Here is an 8,130-nt window from a genome sequence, read left to right as displayed (position 1 = left end):
AATGGAAAGGAAGTCTCTGGGCAGGGACAGGAAGAAGGAAGAGTCGAGGGCCCAGCCAGGTCCTGATCTCTGCTGGAAGGGCAGCAGTCTAGTGTCTCGGAGGTGGGCTAGCATGGCGCTGGGTGAAGGGATCACCTCTGAGAGGGGGGCCACCCAGTCATTCACCCTGTTCCTAACCTGCCCTCCCCATGGTTGTCTTAGGTGATGGAGGCTGCAGAGGAGAAAGACAATCCCTCTGTAAATCTGCCCCCAGCCAGTGGCTGAGGCTGCCAGGGAGGCCAGGAAGCTGCTCAAGCCATAGCAATTAAATGCCAAGAAAGCAGACCCAGCCCTCCTGAGTCATTTCCCAAGAGCGTTCTAGTAGCCGATGGGCTTAATGTGCTCAGAACCTGCCTTACCTGTAGGCTGAGGAGGCACACAGTGTATAAGAGGGAGCCAGGCAGAACCCCCACCCCCAAATTCCTCTCCCATCTCCCATAGGAAGACCAGAAATCATCCTTACTTAGGAGGATGCCATCTGGGAGTGGCTGCGGGCTTAGTAAAAAAAAGTTGAAAGTTGCCGTCCCAGCCCCGCCTTGAAGAGGCCTTATACCAGGGCACCAGGAGGACATCGCAGGTATGGTACCTTGGCCCTGTGAGCAACAGGCCTCCTCCCTGCCTTCATATCCTCCACACCCTGGCTTCTTCCCGCCTCCCACCTGTCAGGCATGTTGCAAGATTCTGTTGACCAATGTTTACAGAATGCTCCAAAGAATGATCCCGTTGCCAAATCCCTGAGTCATCTGGCCTAGTCACCCTTTGCTCCTCTGGTCCGGCTTTCCACCGGAGCAGAGATCACACCCAGCAACGTTCGTTCACAAGGCCTCAGGAGCTGGGAGGCCACGCGGGCTTCCTAGGCCTGCCTTTTTACAGAAACAGGCAGAAGGAAGGCCAGAAGCCTTCAGCGAGTGTCTGACACAGGAGCTGAATGAAGCGAGTGCAGGGACTGGGTGGACACACTCACACACACCCGTGATCAAATAGCGTAAACCTCATGTGAGAGGCATCACAATGCCACTTCTCAGCAGAGGAAGCAGAAGCAGAGAGCTTAAATGATTTGACCCAAAGGCAGAGTTAGTACGTAGCAGAGCCAGGAGCGGAATCTAGCTGTCTTCGCCTGGGTTCCTCCAAAAGCAGCACCAGAGACAGGCTTATGTGCAAGGCGTGCATTTGGGCATGGGATCTAGGAGGCAGAAACAGGAAAGAGGAGTCCCTGTGAGGCCGCCCATGTCTGAGGGCCGACCAGCTACCCAGTCCTATGGGACTATCTGTGGAAACTCAGAAATACATCTCAGGGTAATTCAGCAGGGGAGAAAAGGGAAAAGCCATTGGCTCTGGTTCCCCACTGGTCAGGAGTTGCCCACAACGCCTCTGTCCTCGAATGTCCACATGCATGAGCTGGGACTCCTGCACAGAGCGGCCATGGTAGCAGAGCTGGGCACAGGTTCCGGGCAGAGAAGACACAGAGAAATTGTGGCCTGAACGCAGGCCCACTGCAACTTCCCACCACACCACCCTAGGCATGCTGAGTTACTAAAACAAGGTCACTAGGGTGCCCAGAGGAAGAGCTGGGTGTGAATCACATCCCAGGACTTCCACGCATTCACTCAACAAACATCACAGACTCTCTATTGACACTGGGGTTAAGCAGTGAAGAAGGAAGACATGATCCTTGCTTTCATGGAGCTTAAACTCTAGTGGGGGTGGAGCAACATGGATAATTAACTAAATAAATAAACAAGGGTTGACTCCATGCCAGGCACTGGACTAAGTACTGGGAAGTCCCAGAAGAAATTGTTTCCTTGTTAGGGAAACAAAGGAGCAGTGTCACAACCTAATATGGTGACTGCTGTGACTGGAATTTGCACACACTCCTCGGGGAGAACAGAGAAAGGCAATCTTACTCCAGACAGGGGAGCTGGGGGACATCAGGGAAGGCTTTCTGGAAAAGATGAAACACAAGCTCTTTAGAAGGCCTCCTAGAAGCAGCCAGGCATCTTTGGATTGAGGGAAGAAAAGGATATAGTCTAGGGCGACTCGGAGGAAAGAGAGTATCCACGCTCTGGAAAATGGTTACACCTCCATGTGAGTAACAGGTCTAAATATGCTGGAGAGAGCGGACCACAAAGCCTTGAGTACCTAATGCTAGAGGATTTGGTTTTAATGCTGAAAGCGAAGGTGAGCCTCCTTTAGTCCTCTAAGCCCTTAGCTCTTGAACTTCTCAGCCAGGGTTGACAAGAAAGCCAACAGTCCAACACAGAGGTGGACAGCTGGAAGACGGTGTGCAGGAAGGCTCAAAGGGAAGCCCAAAGGCTTTGACTAGCCCAGAACGGCTGGACCTGAGTTGCCGGGATTACCTGTCCATAGCTTAAGTCTGAAAACATGATGAGGCACAGTGGGCCCAGGAACTCACGCTCACTCTGCCTGGTGTGCGAGGAATAAGAGCCGCTCCACTGAGGTTGAAGGGTCTCTCCCCGCTTCTGACTCAGCCCTTCCCTTGCACAGCCTTGATCTCTGCAAGCTGAATTCCAAGGGCTGCCTCCCAGGTGTCCTGACACTGGGGACCCTGAGTTCATTTGGCTTGCATATAATACCTGCCAGGGCTTTCCAGCTGAATGCCACCAGCAGGAGCAACCAGAAAAGCTACTGGCATCTGGCTGCCTCTCTCACGGAGGCCCATCACATCCATCATCCAGGCAAAAGAAGAGCTTCCTGCCGCTCACAACCACATCCCGCAATCCCCCTGCAGAGCCCTTGTCAAACTGAGCCCCCAGCTTCTGCTCATTCTTCAAAGCACAGAACCCTGAGAAGCTCTGAATATAGACAAGAGCAAACCTCCCAGAAGCAGCCTTCCTCTTCTCAAATCCAAAGTAGAATGCAATCCCACTCCAGCACCCATCTACCCGAGAGAGGTTCTCTAATGACCAAGGCCACAATCAGGGGCCCTGAAGCTCCAAATTCAGAGGTGGCTAAGCACCTCTAGGCTGCAGCCAGAACCCAGGGCAGCTCCAGGAATGAAGTGAGAATAGCAAAGGTTTCTAACCCTGACCTTGGTGTTTGAACTCTTGATCTGTCTATTCCCCACGTAAAATTCCCTCATCCTAGATCTCATTCCAAAAGCTCCTGGTCTGTGCTGGTGGCCCTCTTCTGTGCCTGCTGGCCTGCTCCTTATGGCAGGTGGCAATTCACAGGGGCACCATCCCACAGAGGCAGCATTCGCATTCTGATGAGGACCGAAGATCATGCCTCCAAACCAGACCAGTGTCCCAAAGAAGCTGCAGCTAGTAGGAGTCATAGTAGGGGCATGTGAGTGCCCCCACACACATAGACCCTAAAAACTACACCCAGGTCCTTCCCAAACTACAAGAAATGATCCTCTGGAGGACATTCTGGACCTAAGATGCTGAGAGTGTCCATGGTGACAAAGGGAGGATTCCAGGATACACACAGACATTAACCAGCAGAGATTTCCATTCCCAAGTATGCTGGGGACATGAACAGCCTACTGAGCTGATTTCCTGAACAGAGAAGCCCATGAGAATCCTTGAGAGGGTCCCCCTACTTCTCCAGACATTCATCATTCTGCAGTGGTCCCCTCTGCTGCCTGCTCCCTCACCCCGCCTTTGCTTTCTCTGCCTTACAAGTGCTGAGTCCCTACAAATGCATGCACTCTTCCTGATGGGGATGCTGAGCACCAGCCAAGCAAGGCATTCTTGGGGTGTAGAGGGACTCCTCTTTCCAAAGATGGAGAGCTGGGCCCAGAGCTGACTCCAGGCTGCCCAAGCGCCGGGGTCTTATCCTCGTTCACAGAGGCCATGGTGAGCCCCACCTGCTCCATCCCGTAGCTCTTACCAGGAGCCAACAAAACAGATCTGTCTTCATAAGTCCAGGCCCTCCAACTGACACATCTCATCTTTTAAAAGGACCATGAGAGATTAAACCTCCCAGTCTCTTCTTGGATTTCAGTGACAGATTTTGCTGATTCACCTCATTAACTCCTCCTACAGGGGCCCATTCATTTCCCCTTCATTTTCCTCCCGATTCTCGTTCCTGTCCCCAACCCAGCACATCCTGCCGGGGTGGGCTCTATCCTCACTCAGTATTTGCCCTTGCAGACATGATTCCACTCACTCTGCCCTTCTCGCTGGATTAATATGATTTCTCTTTTCTGCTCCTCTCTTAGAGATCAAAGCCAGACAGCCCCTGAAAATCTCCGAACCCAGGATCTCAGGAAGAAACAAAGCACAGGGCAATGGTCTAAGAGGATGCTGACCGTCTGGGCTTTGACTGCAGAGTATGGGGAGATAGGACCCCTCTGTCTGGCCTAGACCCTTCCTGCCTCCCTTTACTCCAGGCGTCAGTGGCTCCTACAAAGGTCGTACATGCCTCTCCGTCCACATCTCTGGACCACCCACGGTGAGTCTCCCAACCAGCAGCACAAAGCACGCGTGCAATATCTGATGAATGGAATCCCTCGTAGAGCTTGAGCTGTATACCCCACGCTGCCTAGGAGCATCAGTATATTTCAAAATGGCAGAATCTTGACATTAGAGGGGACTGTGGGGACATCAGTCCCCTTCCCCCAGCACAAGAAGCTGCCCTGCAGACTTTCTGTTGGTGGATTCTAGCCTAGGCTTCTCAGCTATGTCCACATCGATGAATGTCTAAGGAAGCCCAGCTCCTCTCATGGCTGAGATCTTAGTGCATGGGAAAATCCTTTCTCCTATTTGCCAGAAATCCACCCTCCCCACCTCTGCATCCCACACTCCCCCACACAATGACCACAGAACTGTTCACAGGGCTTGTGTTTTCTGGGAGAGTATAAGCTCCCTGAGATCTGCCAACTCCGTGCCCTGAGGAAGTGCCCAGGGCAACCTGACTGGCCTGTCAGACTACTGAGTGAAGATGGCAGCAAATTCCCTCTAGAGTAACATGTTCCCCGGGGAAAGTGAGACAGTGGGGAAGGAAGCCAATCCCCACAGCTCTGCTCATACTTGTCCCAACTCCACACAACCAGGTGCCCACCCCTTCCACCTCCCTCCAACAACACAGCATGTTGGAACAAAAGGATCCTAAGTTGTCTGGCCCCTACTAACCCCCACACTATCCAGCACAGTCAAAATGATGACGACACTCTGTCCCACTCTCTCCTCAGGAGTACAAAGACGAGAAAAGCAAAAACCCACTCCCTCTGGCTTCTGATCAGTGCTCATGACAGTTAACTGACCCAGAAAAGGGAATACAAAACAGCAGGTTAACTTTGGACTAGGTTTCAGACAAGGTCTTCCAAAACGCGGGCCAATTTTTTTTATCCTGGCGCTTTCAAAGAACAAGGTGATGCCAATGGAGTCAGAAACCTGGCTGACTATTTTCTAAGTATTTGGGTATTAAGTGAAGGATGATTTAAAAATACACAGCATTGCGGGACCAGCAGTTAGCATAATGGCTATGTTGCTGGACTCCACATAGTCGACTGTGGTTCGCGTCCCGGACCCAGTGGCTTAAACTCACGTCAGGCGCATGTGTGCCCAAGATCCCGAGAGGAGAATGGAGGAGAAGGGATTGCAGTGTGGCCATCCCCCCGGGGGGTGATTTCTTGCTTACTGTCTCTATGTCTCTCTCTGTCTTTCTGGCGAGTGCATGCGCCCTATAGCAAAAACCTCTCAAAAAAAAAAAAAAAGATACACAACACTGGAACCAGCAGATGGTATAATGTCTATGTCGCTGGACTCTCTTGTAGTCAACCATGGTTCGAGTCCTGGACCCAGTGGCTTAAACTCATGCCAGATGCGTATGTGTGCGTGCCCAAGATTCCGAGAGGAGAATGGAGGAGAAGGGATTACAGTGTGGCCATCCCCCCAAGGGGGGTGATTTCTCACTTTCTGTCTTTCTGTTTCTCTGTCTCTGTCTTTTTAGTGAGTGCACGTGCCCTATAGCAAAAACCTCTCCAAAACAAAAAAAAGAAAAGAAAAATAAAGATACACAGCACAACAACCTTCAAACCCTTCTAGTCTATAATCGTGCATCTTTGGTACTAGAACACAGGCCTAGAACTGACCAAAGCACTTCTTTGCCTGAGTTCCTTTGGCCTGGGCCTAGGCCAAAGAGTAGAGCGAATATTGGAGAATAATAATGATTGAGAGTAATATGTATTCTCTAAAAGGCTGAGTTTTAAGGTTAGTAGGTAAAGGGCCAGCGGATGGTGTGGTCGTTAAGGCACTGAACTCCCATCAGGCCAACTGCAGTTCAACTCCTTGACCTGGCAGCTTGGAAATCATGCCGGACACATGTGCAAGCATGCCCCAAATTCCAGGAGGCAAATGGAGAAGGGATTGCATTGTGGTCATTCCCCGGGGGGTGATTTTTCACTTGTCTTCTCACTGCCTCTGTCTCTCTCCAGTGAGTGCACACATCCTATGGCAAAAAAAAAAAAAAAAAAAACTTTAAAAAATATGTGTGAAAGAGACCAAGTAGGGGTGACAATAAAGGTCGTGATAAAGTTGTGTACGTGAGAGCTCTTTCTAAACTAAAGCCCTGTGTAAATGTGAAGTGTCACAGAGTGTAAGAGCAGATGCCCCTGGAGAAGCCCTCACCTGAGGCACACTTCTACTCAGGGGTTTTATTTCTTCTTTTCTTTTTGAAAAACAGCAAGATGAACGCTGACTTTGTTAGACAGAAACAGCAGCAAAAGAAAATGGACGCCTTAAAAACCTAAGAGCTTAAGTCTGCAGCTTATATTAAATTCTGCCCACCTCCCTTAATATGCCACCCAAACCTGCACCCCCTCCAGGCTCAAGCAGAGTCCCAGCTGGCATTCTGGTAGATGCAGCAGAACCTGGGTTCTGGGATGGCCTTGGGCTTGACTTTCCAGCGCTGAGAAAGAAAGTAGAACAATGAGACCCCTCCCACCGGATTCCACCTTCCTCTGCTGGCCACTTCCTTCCTTCCCTCCTTTTTCCTTCCCTTCCTGCAGGAGCTACTCTGCCCCACCTTCCCTCCTGGAGAGGCAGACCTGCCCTTTCCTCTCCTAGAGCTGGTGCCAAAGAGATGAACAATGTGGTTGTTTTGGGGGGCGGGGGGAGTGAAGGGCGAGTAGAGGTGGGAAGAGGCCCATGGCATATAACACAAGGCGTGACCAAGGAGAGATGGAATAAGAGACTTTAGTCCTTAAGCTGCATTTCGAGGGACCCTAGCCAATTTCCAGAAGCTTCCTTGAGGGCGCTTCCAAATGCAGAGCCTAAAGGTGACAACCTCAGGAAAACCCCACAGCCCCTACACAGCACCCACATAATGAGATGTCAGAGTGGTGGAGAAAGGGTAGTGGTGTCAGTAAGACACAAAGAAGAGCCATCCATCGAGGTGCCCATTTGCAACCTCTTTTCTGCTGCCCCACAGCCCTGGGAGGAAAAAAAAAAAGGTGCAAAGGAGGCGAAGAACACGAAGTAAGAGACGTCAAGAGTTTCTGGCAGTCTTGAAAAGGCTCAAGACAGAAGGAAGGTCCTGCCAGGGAGAGGACAATAGGAAGTTAACGGGGAACAGAACAATATGCCAGGGGCGCAGTTGCCCTGATCACAAACGCATGAAGCTACCAAAGGAGCCGAAGCGGGGAGGGAAGGTCAATGGAGCTGTGTATAAAGGCAGAGCTTTGGAGAGAGGGCCAAACTGGAGGTGGCGGTCACAAAGGCCGCACTCCAGGAGGCGGCTGCGCGGGGTGGAACGACGGGAGAGACCAGACGAGAGAGGGAAGAAAGGAATCAAAGGGCTCGTCGAGTGAGCGGGGCGCCGAGAGAGCGCGCCCGTGAAGGCCCGGCTTTGTCTGGCGCGGGCGGCGGCGGGGCAGCACGTGCAGCCGGGAGCGCCCTAGGCCGCCTGGCGCCGGAGAAGAGGCACAACGCGCCCCTCCGCTCAGCGGGGACCTCGCGCGGTGGGCCTTGCACCCCAAAGGCGCGCGTTGTCACGGCCCAGGTCGCGCAGACCGCGACTGTCCTTGCGTACCCTAGCGCCCCGGCAGCGCGCCACTGCACCGCCCGGGGGTGGGAAATAACTGCGCCGTTCCCATGGCGACGAGGCAGCGACTCCCGCCCCCGGCCC

Source organism: Tupaia chinensis, unplaced genomic scaffold (assembly GCF_000334495.1).
Source record: "Tupaia chinensis unplaced genomic scaffold, TupChi_1.0 Scaffold000074_1, whole genome shotgun sequence".
NCBI lineage: Eukaryota > Metazoa > Chordata > Mammalia > Scandentia > Tupaiidae > Tupaia > Tupaia belangeri.
This window is presented reverse-complemented; position numbering follows the sequence as displayed.